The sequence below is a fragment of the Ranitomeya variabilis genome, chromosome 6 (assembly GCF_051348905.1).
Source record: "Ranitomeya variabilis isolate aRanVar5 chromosome 6, aRanVar5.hap1, whole genome shotgun sequence".
Taxonomy (NCBI): Eukaryota; Metazoa; Chordata; class Amphibia; order Anura; family Dendrobatidae; genus Ranitomeya; species Ranitomeya variabilis.
Genome location: NC_135237.1, coordinates 194,805,988 through 194,826,993, shown reverse-complemented (window position 1 = coordinate 194,826,993; position 21,006 = coordinate 194,805,988). Strand labels below are relative to the sequence as shown.

Genomic DNA, 21,006 nt, shown 5'->3' with positions numbered 1-21,006 from the left:
CGAATGGCATCACCAGGTACTCAAAATGGCCCTCGGGCGTATTAAATGCTGTTTTCCATTCATCGCCCTGTTTAATACGCACGAGATTATACGCCCCTCGAAGGTCTATCTTGGTGAACCAACTAGCCCCCTTAATTTGAGCAAATAAATCAGACAGTAGAGGCAAAGGGTACTGAAATTTGACCGTGATTTTATTAAGAAGGCGGTAATCTATACAAGGTCTCAGAGAACCATCCTTCTTGGCCACAAAAAAGAACCCTGCTCCCAATGGTGACGACGACGGGCGAATATGCCCTTTCTCCAAGGACTCCTTTATATAACTCCGCATAGCGGCGTGTTCTGGCACAGACAAATTGAAAAGTCGTCCCTTAGGGAACTTGCTACCTGGAATCAAATTAATAGCACAATCACAATCCCTATGAGGAGGTAGGGTACTAGACTTGGGCTCATCAAATACATTCCGGTAATCCGACAAAAACTCAGGGACTTCAGAAGGAGTGGAGGAAGAAATTGACAATAATGAAACATCCCCATGTACCCCTTGACACCCCCAACTGGACACCGACATTGATTTCCAATCCAATACTGGATTATGGACCTGCAGCCATGGCAAACCCAACACGACCACATCATGCAGATTATGCAACACCAAAAAGCGAATATCCTCCTGATGCGCAGGAGCCATGCACATAGTCAACTGGGTCCAGTACTGAGGCTTATTCTTGGCCAAAGGCGTAGCATCAATTCCCCTCAAAGGAATGGGATGCTGCAAGGGCTCCAAGAAAAAACCACAGCGCCTGGCAAACTCCAAGTCCATCAAATTAAGGGCAGCGCCTGAATCCACAAATGCCATAACAGAATAGGATGACAAAGAGCAAATCAGAGCAATGGACAGAAGAAATTTAGGCTGTACAGTACCAATGGTGACAGACCTAGCGAACCGCTTAGTGCGCTTAGGACAATCAGAGATAGCATGAGTGGAGTCACCACAGTAAAAACACAGCCCCTTCTGATGTCTATGTTCTTGCCGTTCAGCTCTGGTCAAAGTCCTATCACATTGCATAGGCTCAGGCCTCTGCTCAGAGGATACCGCCAAATGGTGCACAGTTTTGCGCTCACGTAAGGGCCGATCGATCTGTATGGCCAAGGACATTGATTCATTCAGACCAGCAGGCGTGGGGAACCCCACCATAACATCCTTAAGGGCTTCAGAAAGACCCTTTCTGAAAATTGCTGCCAGGGCACACTCATTCCACTGAGTAAGCACAGACCACTTTCTGAACTTCTGGCAATATACCTCCGCTTCATCCTGACCCTGACACAAAGCCAGCAAAATTTTCTCTGCCTGATCAACAGAATTCGGTTAATCATAAAGCAAACCCAGCGCCAGAAAAAACGCATCTACATTACGCAATGCAGGATCTCCTGGCGCCAGGGCGAATGCCCAGTCTTGAGGGTCACCACGCAACAAAGAAATAATGATTCTTACTTGCTGAATAGGGTCACCAGAAGAGCGGGGTTTCAGAGCAAGAAACAGTTTACAATTGTTTTTGAAATTCTGAAATTTGGATCTATCCCCAGAAAACAAATCAGGAATTGGAATTCTAGGCTCCAACATAGGATTCTGAACTACATAATCTTGAATGTTTTGTACCCTTGCCGCGAGTTGATCTACACTAGAGGACAAACCTTGAATGTCCATATCCACACCTAAGTCCTGAACCACCCAGAGTTTAAGGGGAAAAGAAAGGCAAAACACACTGCAGAGAAAAAAAAAATGGTCTCAGAACTTCTCTTTTCCCTCTATTGAGATGCATTAACACTTTGTGGGCCAGCTGTACTGTTATGGACCTGGTGGTTAGGTGCACCAGGAATGACCTGATAGTTAAACACGGAATCAGGACGAGCTCTGGGGAGACGGGAACTCTGCTGACCGCAAACCCTACTCCTATCAACACAACTAGAAACAGCCGTGGAGCGTGCCTGACTCTGCCTAGACGCCTCTTCACTAGTGTTGAGCATTCCAATACCGCAAGTATCGGGTATCGGCCGATACTTGCGGGTATCGGAATTCCGATACCGAGATCCGATACTTTTGTGGTATCGGGTATCGGTATCGAAACAACATTAATGTGTAAAATAAAGAATTAAAAAAAAAAAATATTGCTATACTCACCTCTCCGACGCAGCCTGGACCTCACCGAGGGAACCGGCAGCGTTCTATGCTTAAAATGCGCGCTTTTCCTTCCTTCCGTGACGTCATGGCTTCTGATTGGTCGCGTGCCGCCCATGTGGCCGCGACGCGACCAATCACAGCAAGCCGTGACGTAATTTTCAGGTCCTTCTAGGCATTCAGTATTTTAAAATTACGTTCCGGCTTTGTGATTGGTCGCGTCGCGGTCACATGGGCGACGCGACCAATCACAAGCCGTGACGTCACGGGAGGCAGGAAACGCGCGCATTTTTAAAATTATGTCGCGGCTTGTGATTGGTTGCGTGCCGCCCATGTGACCGCGACGCGACCAATCACAGCAAGCCATGACGTAATTTCAGGTCCTGAATGCAGAAATAGGCATCAGGACCTGAAATTACGTCACGGCTTGCTGTGATTGGTCGCGTCGCGGTCACATGGGCGGCACGCAACCAATCACAAGCCGTGACGTAATTTTAAAAATGCGCGCGTTTCCTGCCTCCCGTGACGTCACGGCTTGTGATTGGTCGCGTCGCCCATGTGACCGCGACGCGACCAATCACAAAGCCGGAACGTAATTTTAAAATACTGAATGCCTAGAAGGACCTGAAAATTATGTCACGGCTTGCTGTGATTGGTCGCGTCGCGGCCACATGGGCGGCACGCGACCAATCACAAGCCGTGACGTCACGGAAGGAAGGAAAAACGCACATTTTAAGCAAAGAACGCTGCCGGTTCCCTCGGTGAGGTCCAGGCTGCGTCAGAGAGGTGAGTATAGCAATATTTTTTATTTTAATTCTTTATTTTACACATTAATATTGTTCCCAGGGCCTGAAGGAGAGTTTCCTCTCCTTCAGACCCTGGGAACCATCAGGGATACCGTCAGATACTTGAGTCCCATTGACTTGTATTGGTATCGGGTATCGGTATCGGATTAGATCCGATACTTTGCCGGTATCGGCCGATACTTTCCGATACCGATACTTTCAAGTATCGGACTGTATCGCTCAACACTACTCTTCACAGCCTAAGAGCTAACTACCCCCAAAGAAAGGAAACAAAGCCTTACTTGCCTCAGAGAAATTTCCCCAAAGGTAAAAGCAGCCCCCCCACAAGTATTGACTGTGAGATAAGAGGAAATCACAAACACATGATGAAATAGGTTTTATGTTGTGAACTATACTTTTTGGCTCCCTCTTGTGGTCACTAGTGATTTGTCACTTGGATTGTCTTTTACCAGGTTGGTGCTCACCTGCTTCGTTAGGCCTGGGGTGTTGCTATTTAAACTTCTTGGATTCTCAGTCCAGTGCCTGGTATCGTTGTAATCAGTTCACTTCTGTTTGCTCCTGTCTTCAGGTCCTGGTTCTTTGCAAGATAAGCTAAGTCCTGCTTTCGTACTCTTGATCATTTGCATTGTTCATATTTTTTGTCCAGCTTGTACAATATGTGATTCCTGTTATTGCTGGAAGCTCTAGGGGGCTGATATTCTCCCCCCACACCATCAGTCGGTTTGGGGGTTCTTGGATATTCAGCGTGGATATTTTGCAGGGTTTTTTGCTGACCATATAAGTCTTCTTACTATATTCTGCTATTAGTCAGTGGGCCTCTCTTTGCTAAATCTAGTTCATTCTTACGTTTGTCTTTTCTTCTTACCTCACCGTTATTATTTGTTGGGGGCTTGTATTACTTTGGGGTCTTTTTTCTGGAGGCAAGAGAGGTCTTATTTTCCCTGATAGGGGTAGTTAGTTCTCCGGCTGGCGCGAGACGTCTAGAACCAACGTAGGCACGTTCCCCGGCTGCTGTTAGTGTTTGCGCTAGGATCAGGTATATGGTCAGCCTAGTTACCACTTCCCTATGAGCTGGTATTTATGTTTTGCAGACTTTGCTGTAATCTTTGAGGTTCCCTGCCATTGGAACCATAACAGTATGCCAGGCCTATAAATAGTTAATGCATTGCTGAAGTGGGATTAAAAGAAAAGAAGTTCTGAGTTTTTTTTTTTTTTTCTTCCTCCCCTTTATCTCTGAGTGGCTTGAAGCTTTGCTGCAGACATGAATGTTCAGACCTTGATTACTAGTGTGGATCAGCTTGCTGCACGTGTGCAGGGCATTCAGGATTTTGTTGTTAGCAGTCCTATGTCAGAGCCTAAGATACCTATTCCTGAGCTGATCTCTGGAGATCGATTTAAATTTAGGAATTTTAGGAATTATTGTAAATTGTTTCTATCTTTGAAACCTCGTTCGTCTGGAGATTCAGCTCAGCAAGTCAAAATTATTATCTCCTTCTTGCGTGGCGACCCTCAGGATTGGGCCTTCTCGTTAGCGCCAGGAGATCCTGCATTGGCGGATGTTGATGCGTTTTTTCTGGCGCTCGGATTGCTTTATGAGGAGCCTAATCTTGAAATTCAGGCAGGAAAAGCGCTACTGGCCATCTCTCAGGGCCAGGATGAAGCTGAGGTGTACTGCCAAAAATTTCGGAAATGGTCCGTGCTTACTCAGTGGAATGAGTGTGCTCTGGCCGCAAATTTCAGAAATGGCCTTTCTGAAGCTATTAAGAATGTGATGGTGGGTTTTACAGTTCCTACAAGTCTGAATGATTCTATGGCGCTGGCTATTCAGATTGATCGGCGTTTGCGGGAGCGCAAATCCGCTAAACCTCTGGCGGTGTTGTCTGAACAGACACCTGTCTCAATGCAATGCGATAGAATCCTGACTAGAACCAAACGACAAAATCATAGACGTCAGAATGGGCTGTGTTTTTACTGTGGTGATCCTACACATGTTATATCAGCATGCTCTAAAGTAAACGACTAACCAAGGTTGTCAGTCCTGTCACCATTGGTAATTTGCAGCCTAAATTTATTTTGTCTGTGACTTTAATTTGTTCATTGTCTTCCTACCCTGTTATGGCATTTGTGGATTCACGTGCTGCCCTGAGTCTTATGGACTTGTCGTTTGCCAAGCGCTGCGGTTTTGTCCTGGAGCCTTTAAAGGTTCCGATTCCTCTCAGAGGAATTGATGCTACGCCACTGGCGGAAAATAAACCGCAGTATTGGACACAAGTGACCATGTGCATGACTCCTGAACATCGGGAGGTGATTCGTTTTCTTGTTCTGCATAAAATGAATGATTTGGTCGTTTTAGGTCTGCCATGGTTACAGACCCATAATCCTGTTTTGGATTGGAAGGCTATGTCTGTCTCAAGTTGGGGTTGTCAGGGAATTCATTGCGATTCTCCGCCGGTGTCTATTGCTACTTCTACTCCTTCAGAAGTTCCTGAGTATTTGTGTGACTATCAGGATGTATTCAGTGAGTCCAGGTCCAGTGCTCTTCCTCCTCATAGGGACTGTGACTGCGCTATAAATTTGATTCCTGGCAGTAAATTTCCTAAGGGACTATTATTTAATTTGTCTGTACCCGAGCATGCCGCGATGCGTTCTTATGTCAAGGAGCCTTTGGAGAAGGGGCATATTCGTCCATCCTCTTCCCCTCTCGGTGCGGGATTCTTTTTTGTGGCCAAGAAAGACGGGTCTTTGAGACCTTGTATAGACTATCGGCTTCTGAATAAAATCACTGTTAAGTTTCAGTATCCATTGCCGCTATTGTCAGACATGTTTGCTTGGATTAAGGGCGCCAAGTGGTTCACCAAGATAGATCTTCGTGGTGCGTACAACCTTGTGCGCATTAGGCAGGGAGATGAATGGAAAACTGCATTCAATACGCCCGAAGGTCATTTTGAATACTTGGTGATGCCCTTTGGGCTCTCTAATGCCCCTTCAGTGTTTCAGTCCTTTATGCATGATATCTTCCGGAAGTATCTGGATAAATTTTTGATTGTGTATCTTGATGATATTCTAGTTTTCTCGGATGATTGGGATTCTCATGTAAAGCAGGTCAGGATGGTGTTTCAGGTTTTGCGTGATAACGCTTTGTTTGTGAAGGGCTCAAAGTGTCTCTTTGGAGTGCAGAAGGTTTCCTTTTTGGGTTTTATTTTCTCCCCTTCTGCCGTGGAGATGGACCCAGTCAAGGTCCGAGCTATTCATGATTGGACTCAGCCCATGTCTGTTAAGAGTCTTCAGAAGTTCTTGGGGTTCGCTAATTTCTACCGTCGCTTTATCGCTAATTTTTCTAGCGTTGTTAAACCTTTGACGGATATGACCAAGAAAGGTTCTGATGTGGCTAATTGGGCTCCTGCAGCCGTGGAGGCCTTCCAGGAGCTGAAGCGCCGGTTTACTTCGGCGCCTGTTTTGTGCCAGCCTGATGTCTCACTTCCCTTTCAGGTTGAAGTGGATGCTTCTGAGATCGGTGCTGGGGCTGTTTTGTCGCAGAGAGGCTCTGGTTGTTCTGTGATGAGACCATGTGCCTTTTTCTCTAGGAAGTTTTCGCCTGCTGAGCGGAACTATGATGTTGGTAATCGGGAGTTGTTGGCCATGAAGTGGGCATTTGAGGAGTGGCGTCATTGGCTCGAGGGTGCTAAGCATCGTGTGGTGGTCTTGACTGATCACAAAAATCTGATGTATCTCGAGTCTGCTAAGCGCCTGAATCCTAGACAGGCTCGTTGGTCATTGTTTTTCTCTCGTTTTGACTTTGTGGTCTCATACCTGCCTGGTTCGAAGAATGTTAAGGCTGATGCTCTCTCTAGGAGCTTTGTGCCTGACTCTCCTGGAGTCTCGGAGCCAGCTGGTATTCTTAAAGAGGGAGTGATCGTGTCAGCCATATCTCCGGATTTGCGACGTGTGTTGCAGAGATTTCAGGCTGGTAGACCTGACTCGTGTCCACCCGACAGACTGTTTGTTCCTGATAAATGGACCAGCAGAGTCATTTCCGAGGTTCATTCCTCGGTGTTGGCAGGGCATCCGGGAATTTTTGGTACCCGAGATTTGGTGGCTAGGTCCTTTTGGTGGCCTTCCTTGTCACGGGATGTGCGGTCATTTGTGCAGTCCTGTGGGACTTGTGCTCGGGCTATGCCTTGTTGTTCTCGTGCTAGCGGGTTGCTTTTGCCCTTGCCCGTCCCGAAGAGGCCTTGGATGCACATTTCCATGGATTTCATTTCTGATCTTCCGGTGTCTCAGGGAATGTCTGTCATCTGGGTGGTGAGTGATCGTTTTTCCAAGATGGTCCATTTGGTACCCTTGCCTAGGTTGCCTTCCTCTTCCGATCTGGTTCCTTTGTTTTTTCAGAATGTGGTTCGTTTACATGGCATTCCGGAGAATATCGTGTCCGACAGAGGATCCCAGTTTGTGTCCAGATTCTGGCGATCTTTTTGTGCTAAGATGGGCATTGATTTGTCGTTTTCATCTGCCTTCCATCCTCAGACTAATGGTCAAACGGAGCGAACTAATCAGACACTGGAGGCTTATTTGAGATGTTTTGTTTCTGCGGACCAGGATGATTGGGTGACCTTCTTGCCATTGGCGGAGTTTGCCCTTAATAATCGGGCTAGTTCCGCTACTTTGGTTTCGCCATTCTTCTGCAACTCTGGTTTTCATCCTCGTTTCTCCTCGGGTCATGTTGAGTCTTCTGACTGTCCTGGGGTGGATTCCGTGGTGGATAGGTTGCAGCGGATTTGGAATCATGTGGTGGACAACTTGAAGTTGTCACAGGAGAAGGCTCAGCGTTTTGCCAACCGCCGCCGCGGTGTGGGCCCCCGACTTCGTGTTGGGGATTTGGTTTGGTTGTCTTCTCGGTATGTCCCTCTGAAGGTTTCCTCTCCTAAGTTTAAGCCTCGCTTTATTGGTCCATATAAAATTTTGGAAGTTCTTAACCTGGTTTCTTTTCGTTTGGATCTTCCGGTGTCGTTTGCCATTCACAACGTGTTCCATAGGTCTTTGTTACGGCGGTACGTTGTGCCTGTGGTTCCTGCTGTTGAGCCTCCTGCTCCGGTGTTGGTTGAGGGCGAGTTGGAGTACATGGTGGAGAAGATCTTGGATTCTCGTCTCTCTAGACGGAGGCTCCAGTATTTGGTCAAATGGAAGGGCTATGGTCAGGAGGATAATTCCTGGGTGGCCGCCTCTGATGTTCATGCGGCCGATTTGGTTCGTGCCTTCCACGCTGCTCATCCTGGTCGCCCTGGTGGTCTTGGTGAGGGTTCGGTGACCCCTCCTTAAAGGGGGGGTACTGTTGTGAACTATACTTTTTGGCTCCCTCTTGTGGTCACTAGTGATTTGGCACTTGGATTGTCTTTTACCAGGTTGGTGCTCACCTGCTTCGTTAGGCCTGGGGTGTTGCTATTTAAACTTCTTGGATTCTCAGTCCAGTGCCTGGCATCGTTGTAATCAGTTCACTTCTGTTTGCTCCTGTCTTCAGGTCCTGGTTCTTTGCAAGATAAGCTAAGTCCTGCTTTCGTACTCTTGATCATTTGCATTGTTCATATTTTTTGTCCAGCTTGTACAATATGTGATTCCTGTTATTGCTGGAAGCTCTAGGGGGGCTGATATTCTCCCCCCACACCGTCAGTCGGTTTGGGGGTTCTTGGATATTCAGCGTGGATATTTTGCAGGGTTTTTTGCTGACCATATAAGTCTTCTTACTATATTCTGCTATTAGTCAGTGGGCCTCTCTTTGCTAAATCTAGTTCATTCTTACGTTTGTCTTTTCTTTTTACCTCACCGTTATTATTTGTTGGGGGCTTGTATTACTTTGGGGTCTTTTTTCTGGAGGCAAGAGAGGTCTTATTTTCCCTGATAGGGGTAGTTAGTTCTCCGGCTGGCGCGAGACGTCTAGAACCAACGTAGGCACGTTCCCCGGCTGCTGTTAGTGTTTGCGCTAGGATCAGGTATATGGTCAGCCTAGTTACCACTTCCCTAGGAGCTGGTATTTATGTTTTGCAGACTTTGCTGTAATCTTTGAGGTTCCCTGCAATTGGAACCATAACAGTTTTAGCAAAGAGAGGCCAGTCTAACTAAACAGATTGAGGATAGAAAAGGGGTCTTTGCGGTCAACACAAAAAGCTACAAAAACCACGCAGAGTGAGCAAAAAATACCCCCGCACCGACTCACGATGCGATGGTGCCACTCTGCACCCCCAGAGCTTCCAGCTAGCCAGGTAGTTTCATGATAGCAAGCTGGACTAGAACTTAGCAAGAAAAACCATATGTAACAAATGAACAAGCAGGAACTTAGCTTGTGCTGGAGTAGACAGGTCCTCAGAAAGATCCAGGAGAGATCTAGCCCCAAACGAGGGCAGCTGGAGAAGGAATCTCAGGACCAGCAGCTCCACTCACAGCCACCAGAGGGAGTCCACGGACAGAACTCACCGAAGTACCATTCATGACCACAGGAGGGAGTTCGAGAACGGAATTCACAACAGGTGCCATGATGAATTGGCTGCAGTCCTTTCTCCTGTCTGTAGTGTGGTTTGCAGAATGTCTGGCTCGTAGCTCTGTATAACTTCAGACTCCCAGGATGTGATCTCTGAGTCTTTTTTATACCCAAGGCATGTAAGCTATTTTTAGAATTACCCAGGGTCTTTCAGTCCAACATCAAGATAATGTAAACAATGGTGATGGGATTAAGTAGCACTATTAGCATATAAGCACACATCAATAAACAAAGCTCAACCCACTCAATGTACAGTCACTATTACAGACTTAGGGTACTGTCACACAGTGCCATTTTGATCGCTACGACGGCACGATCCGTGACGTCGCAGCGATCGTATGATTATCGCTCCAGCGTCGTAGACTGCGGTCACACGTTGCAATCACGGCGCTGGAGCGATGCCGAAGTCCCCGGGTAACCAGGGTAAACATCGGGTTACTAAGCGCAGGGCCGCGCTTAGTAACCCGATGTTTACCCTGGTTACCAGCGTAAACGTAAAAAAAACAAACAGTACATAGTCACATTCCGGTGTCTGTCCTCCGGCGTCTCAGCTTCTCTGCACTGTGTAAGCACAGCGGCCGGAAAGCAGAGCGGTGACGTCAGACGTCACCGCTGTGCTCGCTTTCTGGCTGGCCGGCGCTCACAGTGCAGAGAAGCTGAGACGCCGGAGGACAGACACCGGAATGTGAGTATGTACTGTTTGTTTTTTTTACGTTTACGCTGGTAACTACGGTAAACATCGGGTTACTAAGCGCGGCCCTGCGCTTAGTTACCCAATGTTTACCCTGGTTACAAGCGAACACATCGCTGGATCGCTGTCACACACAACGATCCAGCGATGTCAGCGGGTGATCAAGCGACGAAAGAAAGTTCCAAACGATCTGCTACGACGTACGATTCTCAGCAGGATCCCTGATCGCTGCTGCGTGTCAGACACTGCGATATCGTAACGATATCGCTAGAACGTCACGAATCGTACCGTCGTAGCGATCAAAATGGCACTGTGTGACGGTACCCTTAAGGTACCTTCACATTAAGCGACTCTGCAGCGATAGCGACAACGATGCCGATCGCTGCAGCATCGCTGTTTGATCGCTGGAGAGCTGTCACACAGACCGCTCTCCAGCGACCAACGATGCCGAGGTCCCCGGGTAACCAGGGTAAACATCGGGTTACTAAGCACAGGGCCACGCTTAGTAACCCGATGTTTACCCTGGTTACCAGCGTAAAATGTAAAAAAAACAAACAGTACATACTTACATTCGCGTACCCTGGCGTCCGCTTCCTGCACTGACTGAGCAGGACCCTGGTTACCAGTGTAAAACATCGCTGGTATCGTTGCTTTTGGTGTCAAACACGACGATACACGCCGGTCTGACGACCAAATAAAGTTCTGAACTTTGTTCAATGACCAGCGATATCACAGCAGGATCCTGATCGATGCTGCGTGTCAAACTAAACGATATCGCTAGCCAGGACGCTGCAACGTCACGGATCGCTAGCGATATCATTTAGTGTGAAGGTACCTTAAGGGTATGTGCACACATCCGGATTTCTTGCAGAAATTTCCTGAAGAAAACCGGAAATTTTCTGCAAATTTTTTTTTTGCGTTTTTTTTCCGTTTTTTTCGCGGTTTTTTTAGCATTCTGCAAGCGTAATTAGCTTGCAGAATGCTAAAGTTTTCCAAGCGATCTGTAGCATCGCTTGGAAAACTGACTGACAGGTTGGTCACACTTGTCAAACATACTGTTTGACAAGTGTGACCAACTTTTTACTATAGATGCTGCTTATGCAGCATCTATAGTAAAAGATAGAATGTTTAAAAATAATAAAAAAAATTAAAAAAAATGCTTATACTCACCTGCAGACCTCAGCGGCGTCCGTTCCGTATAGATGGTGTGTGCGCGCAGGACCTTCCATGACGTCGCGGTCACGTGAGCGGTCACGTGAGCGGTCACATGACCGGTCTCGACCAATCACAGGACCGTGACGTCATCGCAGGTCCTTCACCGCACACCAGCTACAGGAACCGAAGCGGCAGCATGCACCTGAGAGGCGGGAAGACATCGAAGGTGAGTATATCACTATTTTTTATTTTAATTCTTTTTTTTTTACCACTTATATGGTGCCCAGTCCGTGGAGGAGAGTCTCCTCTCCTCCACCCTGGGTACCAACCGCACATAATCTGCTTACTTCCCGCATGGTGTGCACAGCCCCGTGCGGGAAGTAAGCAGATCAATGGACTCCTAGGTGTGCGGAATCCCCGCAATTCCGCATTTTTAATGAACATGTTGCTTTTTTTTCCGCGATGCGATTTTTTCGATGAAAAAATCGCAACATTTGTACAAAAAATGCGGAATACACTGTAAATAATAGGAGGTATAGGTTAGCGTTTTTTTCGCGTTTTTATAGCGAAAAAACGCGAAAAAAACGCAAAAAATCCTGAACGTGTGCACATGACCTAAAACAGTACGTTAGATAGTATATCAGTGGGCAAGTCTGTCTTCTTGACCCACCAAACATAAACACTTAAATTCACAAGCCAATATACAGCTAAAAAGCCAGTTCTTTTGTTTATGCAAAACATGGTTGTCTGGGAAATTAAGATACAATCTGGTTTCTTCACAACGCTGATACCCAATATGTGGGGGGGGGAACCACCGTTTGGGGCATGGCAGAGCGCAGAAGGGAAGGAGCGCCATTTGGAATGCAGACTTGGATTGGTCTGCAGGAGTCACGTTACATTTGCAGAGCCCCTGATGTAACTAAACACTAGAACCCCCCACAAGTGACCCCATAATGGAAACTAGACCCCCCAAGGAACTTATCTAGATGTGATGTGAGAACTTTGAACCCCCAAGTGTGTCACTACAGTTTATAACGCAGAGCCGTGAAAATAAAAAATCCTTTTTTTTCCACAAAAATTATTTTTTAGCCCCCAGTTTTGTATTTTCCCAAGGGTAACAGGAGACATTGGACCCCAAAAGTTGTTGTCCAATGTGTCCTGAGTATGCTGATGCCCCATATGTTGGGGTAAACCCCTGTTTGGGCACACGGGAGAGCTCGGAAGGGAAGGAGCACTGTTTTACTTTTTCAATGCAGAATTGGCTGGAATTCAGATCGGATACCATGTAGCGGTTGGAGAGCCCCTGATGTGCCTAAACAGTGGAAACCCCCCAATTATAACTGAAACCCTAATCCAAACAAACCCCTAACCCTAATCTCAATGGTAACCCTAACCACACCCCTAACCCTGACACACCCCTAACCCTAATCCCAACCCTATTCCAACCGTAAATGTAATCAAAACCCTAACCCTAACTTTAGCCCCAACCCTAACTTTAACCCCAACCCTAACCCCAACCCTAGCCCCAACCCTAACCTCAACCCTAACCCTAACCCTAGCCCTAACTCTAGCCCTAACCCTAGCCCTAACCCTAGCCCTAACCCTAGCCCTAACTCTAGCCCTAACTCTAGCCCTAACCCTAGCCCTAACCCTAGCCCTAACTCTAGCCCTAACCCTAGCCCTAACCCTAGCCCTAGCCCTAACCCTAACCTTAGTCCTAGCCCTAACTCTAACTCTAATGGGAAAATGGAAATAAATAAATTTTTTTAATTTTTCCCTAACTAAGGGGGTGATGAAGGGGGGTTTGATTTACTTTTATAGTGGGGTTTTTAGCAGATTTTTATGATTGGCAGCCGTCACACACTAGAAGACAATTTTTATTGCAAAAAACATTTTTTGTGTTACCACATTTTGAGAGCTATAATTTTTCCATATTTTGGTCCACAGAGTCATGTGAGGTCTTGTTTTTTGCGGGATGAGTTGATGTTTTTATTGGTAACATTTTCGGGCACGTGACATTTTTTGATCGCTTTTTATTCTGATTTTTGTGAGGCAGAATGACCAAAAACCAGCTATTCATGAATTTCTTTTGGGGGGGGTAGTTTATACCGTTCCGTGTTTGGTAAAATGGATAAAGCAGTTTTATTCTTCGGGTCAGTTCGATTACAGTGATACCTTATTTATATCATGTTTTTATGTTTTGGCGCTTTTATATGATGAAAACTATTTTATAGAAAAAATAATTATTTTTGCATCGCTTTATTCTGAGGACTATAATTTTTTTATTTTTCCACTGATGATGCTGTATCGCAGCTCATTTTTTGCGGGACAAGATGATGTTTTCAGCGGTACCATGGTTATTTATATCCGTCTTTTTGATCGCGTGTTATTCCACTTTTTGTTCGGCGGTATGATAATAAAGCATTGTTTTTTGCCTTGTTTTTTTTTTTTGCTTGTTTTTTAACGGTGTTCACTGAAGGGGTTAATTAGTGGGATAGTTTTATAGGGCGGGTCGTTACGGACGCGACAATACTAAATATGTGTACTTTTATTGTTTGTTTTTTTTATTTAGATAAGGGAATGTATTTATTGGAACAATATTTTTTTATTATTATTATTTATTTAAGATTTTTTTTTTCACACATGTAATTTTTTTTTTTTTTACTTTTTACTTTGCCCCAGGGGGATGACATCACAGTAAAGTGACAGATCGCTGATCTGACACTTTGATGTGCACTGTGTCAGATCAGCGATCTGACATGCACAGCATGGAGGCTTCCCGGCGCCTGCTCTGAGCAGGTAGTGGTAAGCCACCTCCCTGCAGGACTCGGATGCAGCCCCGTGGCCATTTTGGAACCAGGGGCCTGCAGGGAGGAGGAGGTAAGAGACCCTCGCAGCAATGCGATCACATCGCGTTGCTCCGAGGGTCTCAGGGAAGCACGCAGGGAGCCCCCTCCCTGCGCGATGCTTCCCTATACTGCCGGAACACTGCGATCATGTTTGATCACAGTGTGCCAGGGGTTAATGTTCCGGGGGCGGTCCGTGACCGCTCCTGGCACATAGTGCCGGATGTCAGCTGCGATAGTCAGCTGCTTTTTTCTTGCCATAATACAAATTCTAACAGTCTATTCAGTAGGATTATCAGCTGTGTATTCACCAGACTTCTGCACAACACAACTGATGGCCCTGACCCCATTTATAAGGCAAGAAATCCCACTTATTAAACCTGACAGGGCAAACCTGTGAAGTGAAAACCATTCCCAGTGACTACCTTTTGAAGCTCATCAAGAGAATGCCAAGAGCGTGCAAAGCAGTCATTAAAGCAAAATGTGGCTACTTTGAAGAACCTAGAATATAAGACATAATTTCAGTTGTTTCACACTTTTTTGTTAAGTATATAATTCCACATGTGTTAATTCATAGTTTTGATGCCTTCAGTGTGAATGTACAATTTTCATAGTCATGAAAATACAGAAAAATCTTTAAATGAGAAGGTGTGTCCAAACTTTTGGTCTGTACTGTATATATGTGTATATATATATATATATATATATATATATATATATATATATATATCTGTGTGGGCAATCACATGACATAGGAGGTTTAATGTAGATAAATGTAGAGTAATGCACCTAGAATGGAGTAATCCTATTGCTGCATATTAATCATATTGCTGCTTATACATTAAATGGGAGTATACTACAGAACAGGAGAATGACTTGGGTATTCTGGTTCCAAGTAAGCGGAGCATAACAAACAAGCCTTTATACTACTCAGCCAGCAGAAGTATATATAAAAAATTCTGGGTCTCATATTATGGCAACTAAAAATTTTTTTTTTTGCACAAAAGTACATAAATGCTTAAATAAAACAAAAGCTAATATTGTATGATTGTACTGATCAACAGTATAAAGTTCACTTTCTTTGTATATCACATGAATAATGTAAAAAAAAAATAATAATGTCAAAACACAAAAGCAGAATTGCTGTTTTTTCTATTTTTGCTTTTCCAAAAAGAGTAAATAAAAGTATTGTTAACTAATGACAATGGAACGCAACAATGAAAATATAAGTAAAAGATGTTTTGTCATCACAGTGTAACTGTTGTTTTGGGTAAATGTGTCTGTCTCTAGTTCCTCCTTTCTCCATAGACTTATGAGCAGCTGTCATCCCAGACTTCAATAGCGTGAAAATCAGCATTGACTGAAGACTTGACAGAGAACTGAGAGTGAATAATCAGTATCAGAGGAGACTGAAGCAAGTTTCTCTGATAAGATATATTATGTTTCTTATTTTCACGTGTACTACTGATTTATTAAAAAATGAAAATAATGGTTACCCATTAAGGCCAAGTTATGCCTGATCTTTAAGGGGTTAAACACCATGTTAGTCATTGTCATTGTTACCACGTAATCCACCTTAAAAAATGAAGTAACAAGAACCCAGATCCATGTTATTGCATAATACATTTCCAGTGACAATCTCTGCCACTAACAAATTATTTTAGCATTTTGCTCTACATTTTATGAACTGGCGGATCACATACCTTGGTTTTCAATACACACAGCTTTGTCACCCTAGAGGTACAGAATTCAAATTCACGTCCTTTGGGTTTCTCTGCAAAATGTTTTATCTCTAACTAAAGTGAACTTTGTTTTCTCACATGGAGTTTGTTCCTTCTGTAGTTGGCATGCTTTCTATTTTACTGACTTAGTATTCTAAGAGGCATTTTCCTTAGTTTACGGAATTACTTCTGTTTGTTGCATACCTCAACAAACAGGAAAACAGAACATTGGTCTGAAAGTAATGGGTTAAATTATAACCAGTAATTGATTGGTCTTGTCTAATCGAGGCTTACTGATTGTATAATGAAAATTGTGCATGTTTACTACATATTCCTTAGCATACACATTGCCACTATTGCAGAGTTCTGGCACGTTTATTTAGAGGGATCCTGTCACTAGAAAAACACTGTTATAATGCAGTGATGGGGCTAATCTGCAAGTTAATATTGTTATTAACCTGTCCAGCACCCACACTTAGCTGCAGGGAGAAAATTAACTTTATCCCCCCAACAATGTTCCAGTTTCAGAATTGGGGGCTGCACCAGCTCTGATTCAGTCACTGCTCTGAGAATATAGAGCGGCAGCTGTAACAGTGCCCCCTGATGCTGACTAATACTAGCTCTGCATTGGGATCGTCTGTCAGTCAGGGCCGGGGGCGTGATTGCAGCACTTGTTCTGTATGCTCAAAATGGTAACTGAACCCGCGCCGGTGCCACCCCGTGACTGAAAACCAAATGTTACCAGGAGAATAAAGTTTACTTTCTCCCAGCAGCGATTTGCTAAGTGTGGGCACACTATTAAACTGCAGATTTACCCATCTGCAGATTAATTTTTTTTTATGACAGGTTCCCTTTACCTTGTATATAAAAAACATATTTGGTTGGTCCCTAACTGTATTACTAGAGACAGGTTTAAGATAAGTTCTTCTTCAGCTTCTTCAGCTATGACCTGTCTTAAAATATTTGAAAAAACGAAGTTTGTTCCAGCTGTTTGAGTAAAATCCGAAATTTACTTAATCCATATAAAAATTGGAAGATCTCCTATAAAAAAGCACCAATATGAGAAGGATAAGGCAACACGTTTCGATTGCAGTCCCGTGATCTTTATCTGAGCCACAAAATACTTAAACCATCTCTTTTTTCTAAATAGGTTGATTATTAGGTGCTAAAATCTGTTTTTATCTTTCCATAAATCATAGATGGAGTTCTGCACAGACATAAAGCCAAATGATTAAATTCTGGCTTTTTGTAGAAATTAACGAGTAGAAACCTGGCAGCCTACAATACACTCTTGACAAACATGGTGTTATAAGGTAGAGGCAAATTCTTGAGAATCTTTTATGAGATCTCTGCGTTTTGCCCTTCCTCTTCTCTAGGAATTGGAAATGTCCAGCTAAGGGATCTTACTGTAAAAAGTGCAGTTACGTGCCATTAATGCAGCATACTAAAAAATGCAATATAGCCTATCGCCTGTACAGTCTTCGATTGGGGTGCAAAAGACCTTTGTGATCCATGACTTGTTCATCTTGATGAAAGTTAAGTGGTCTACACTTTCAGGGGACCCCTGGCTGCGCTTATCCATCAGGATACCACCATCAGCGCTGAAGACTAGTGTTGAGCGATACCGTCCGATACTTGAAAGTATCGGTATCGGAAAGTATCGGCCGATACCGTCACAGTATCGGAATCCAATCCGATACCGATACCCGATACCAATACAAGTCAATGGGACTCAAGTATCGGACGGTATTCCTGATGGTTCCCAGGGTCTGAAGGAGAGGAAACTCTCCTTCAGGCCCTGGGAACCATATAAATGTGTAAAAGAAAGAATTAAAATAAAAAATATCGCTATACTCACCTGTCCGACGCAGCCGGGACTTCAGCGAGGGAACCGGCAGCGTTGTTTGTTTAAAAATCGCGCTATTACTTGGTTACGTGAATTCCCGGCTTGTGATTGGTCAGGTCGGCCATGTTGCCGGGACGCGGACCAATCACAGCAAGCCGTGACGAAATTACGTCACGGCTTGCTGTGATTGGTCCGCGTCCCGGCAATATGGCCGCCCTGACCAATCACAAGCCGGGACGTCACGGGAGGCTGGACACGCGCTCATTTTAAAATGGGCGCGTGTCCAGCCTCCCGTGACGTCACGGCTTGTGATTGGTTGCGCCGCGATCAACCAATCACAAGCCGGGAGGCTGGACGCGCTCATTTTGAAATGGGCGCGTGTCCAGCCTCCCGTGACGTCACGGCTTGTGATTGGTTGCGCCGCGATCAACCAATCACAAGCCGGGAGGCTGGACGCGCTCATTTTGAAATGGGCGCGTGTCCAGCCTCCCGGCTTGTGATTGGTTGACCGCGACGCAACCAATCACAAGCCGTGACGTCACGGGAGGCTGGACACGCGCCCTTTTTAAAATGAGCGCGTTTCCAGCCTCCCGTGACGTCACAGCTTGTGATTGGTTAATGGCGGCCATGTTGCCGGGACGCGGACCAATCACAGCAAGCCGTGACGTATTTTCGTCACGGCTTGCTGTGATTGGTCCGCGGCCCGGCAACATGGCCGCCCTGACCAATCACAAGCCGGGACTTCGCGTAACCATGTAAAAGCGGGAATTTTAAACAAACAACGCTGCCGGTTCCTGCGCTGAGGTCCCGGCTGCGTCGGACAGGTGAGTATAGCGATATTTTTTATTTTAATTCTCTATTTTACACATTTTAACATTAATGTTGTTCCGATACCCGATACCCGATACCACAAGAGTATCGGAATCCCGGTATCGGAATTCCGATACAGCAAGTATCGGCCGATACCCGATACTTGCAGCATCGGAATGCTCAACACTACTGAAGACATGTTCTGAGAGAACCCTTGATGCGTGCACGATAAAACAAGCGAGCTCAGGCCACTCATCTATTTTGGAAGGCCAAAATGTGAAAGGGTCCAAACCTTCCCTGATGGTTTTGATATTCAGTTCTAGATACTCCTGCACCATCCTCTCCATTCGTTCACCACATGTAAGACTTGGACTCTGTTGTGCCGAGTCAAAGGACTCACAGAAATTGCTTCTTCCACTTACACTACTGCTGCTGCTGTTTTGGCATTGACGAATTAACGTGCCAGTGTTTGGAAGTCTAGAGCTGCGATGCGAACTGTGTGCTTCACTGCTGTCTTGGGGAAAAGCTCTCTTAAGGTTGTGTAAAAGCGTGTTTCAATACTCCAGCATTTGTGCATGTCCCTTTCCAGGGTGGGAAGCATCTGGCAAAATTTGGTTTTATAACGTGGATCTAACAGAGTGGCAACCAAGTAATCAGCACTATTTCTAATTATAACTATACGGGGATCATGTTGCAGATGGTGGAATTCCATCGCATGGGCACATCAAATATCAACCTACTGGCATGGACAAACACCTTTGTATCGATGCAAGTCGATGACATGAAGGGTGCGAACAGCGGAAGTGAGCACATGCAGCGCCCCAGGGTCCTGGTCGTTGCAGTAATGTCATTCTCCTCTAGGGGGAGTGATGTTACGTCTGAAGGCAATAAAGGAGATCTCATTACCAGGTAACACCAACACACAACACACTTCATACTCCGGTCCACCATGGGGAGCTATGCTCCTATTTATTAGGGCACTCTTCACAATTAGGTAAAACTGGTGGTCTAAATAGAAAGTGAGGGAGAAAGAAGCTGACTGAGCTTGACTCAGCAGCTGAGCGCCGCTCAGTTAGTGGGTCCCTGACAGGGGTTGGATCCTGTCAGAGGCCTAGACAGAAGGCCACGGGACGGCGCCTGCCTGACGTGCGGCAGTTCCCAAGAAAGAGACAAACAGAGAACTGTATTGTAGAGCGTGAGGAGAAGTCGTAGCAAAAGGAGAGGAAAACCAGAAGGAGTTCTGCCCTGCCCAAGCTGCCTCCTTCTGAGGCGCAGGATCCGGTAGCCGGAACATCGAGGGAGCAACAGTCCTTTATGCCTTGCTCCAAAGACTGGCAGGACAGCTAATTTTAACCCCTTCACCCCCAAGGGTGGTTTGCACGTTAATGACCAGGCCAATTTTTACAATTCTGACCACTGTCCCTTTATGAGGTTATAACTCTGGAACGCTTCAACGGATCCCGGTGATTCTGACAACGTTTTCTCGTGACATATTTTACTTCATGATAGTGGTAAAATTTCTTTGATATTACCTGCGTTTATTTGTGAAAAAAATGGAAATTTGGTGAAAATTTTGAAAATTTCGCAATTTTCCAACTTTGAACTTTTATGCAATTAAATAACAGCGATATGTCACACAAAATACTTAATAAGTAACATTTCCCACATGTCTACTTTACATCAGCACAATTTTGGAACCAAAATTTTTTTTTGTTAGGGAGTTATAAGGGTTAAAAGTTGACCAGCAATTTCTCATTTTTACAACACCATTTTTTTTTAGGGACCACATCTCATTTGAAGTCATTTTGAGGGGTCTATATGATAGAAAATACCCAACTGTGACACCAGTCTAATAACTGCACCCCTCAAGGTGCTCAAAACCACATTCAAGAAGTTTATTAACCCTTCAGGTGTTTCACAGGTGTTTCAGGTGTTTCACCAAATTTAATTCAGCTCCAATTTGTTTTATTTTACCAAGGGTAACAGGAGAAAATGGACCCCATAACATGTTGTACAATTTGTCCCGAGTACGCAGATACCCCATATGTTGGGGTAAACCACTGTTTGGGCGCATGGGAGAGCTCGGAAGGGAAGGAGCGCCGTTTGACTTTACACTGCAAAATTGACAGGAATTGAGATGGGACGCCATGTTGCGTTTGGAGAGCCACTGATGTGCCTAAACATTGAAACCCCCCACAAGTGACATCATTTTGGAAAGTAGACCCCCTAAGGAACTTATCTAGAGGTATGGTGAGCACTTTGACCCACCAAGCGCTTCACAGAAGTTTATAAAGAAGAGCCGTAAAAATAAAACAAAAAATTTTTCCCACAAAAATTATTTTTTAGCCCCCAGTTTTGTATTTTCCCGAGGGTAACAGGAGAAATTGGACCCCAAAAGTTGTTGTCCAATTTGTCCTGAGTACGCTGAT

General features: G+C 45.1%; 1 protein-coding gene across 3 annotated transcripts in view; it reads right to left on the bottom strand.

Moving 5' to 3' along the window:
- DDC (dopa decarboxylase) overlaps positions 1-21,006 on the bottom strand; it is a 407,527-nt gene that overhangs the window by 305,863 nt on the left and 80,658 nt on the right. For 2 of the 3 annotated variants that reach the window (XR_013216885.1, XM_077269361.1), the window contains exon 1: positions 15,904-16,026. The exons of the other annotated variant lie outside the window; for it this stretch is intronic. The gene's annotated coding sequence lies outside the window, so the exon portion shown is untranslated. Of the gene's footprint in view, positions 1-15,903; positions 16,027-21,006 lie in introns of those variants that run through there. 3 annotated transcript variants of the gene reach the window in all.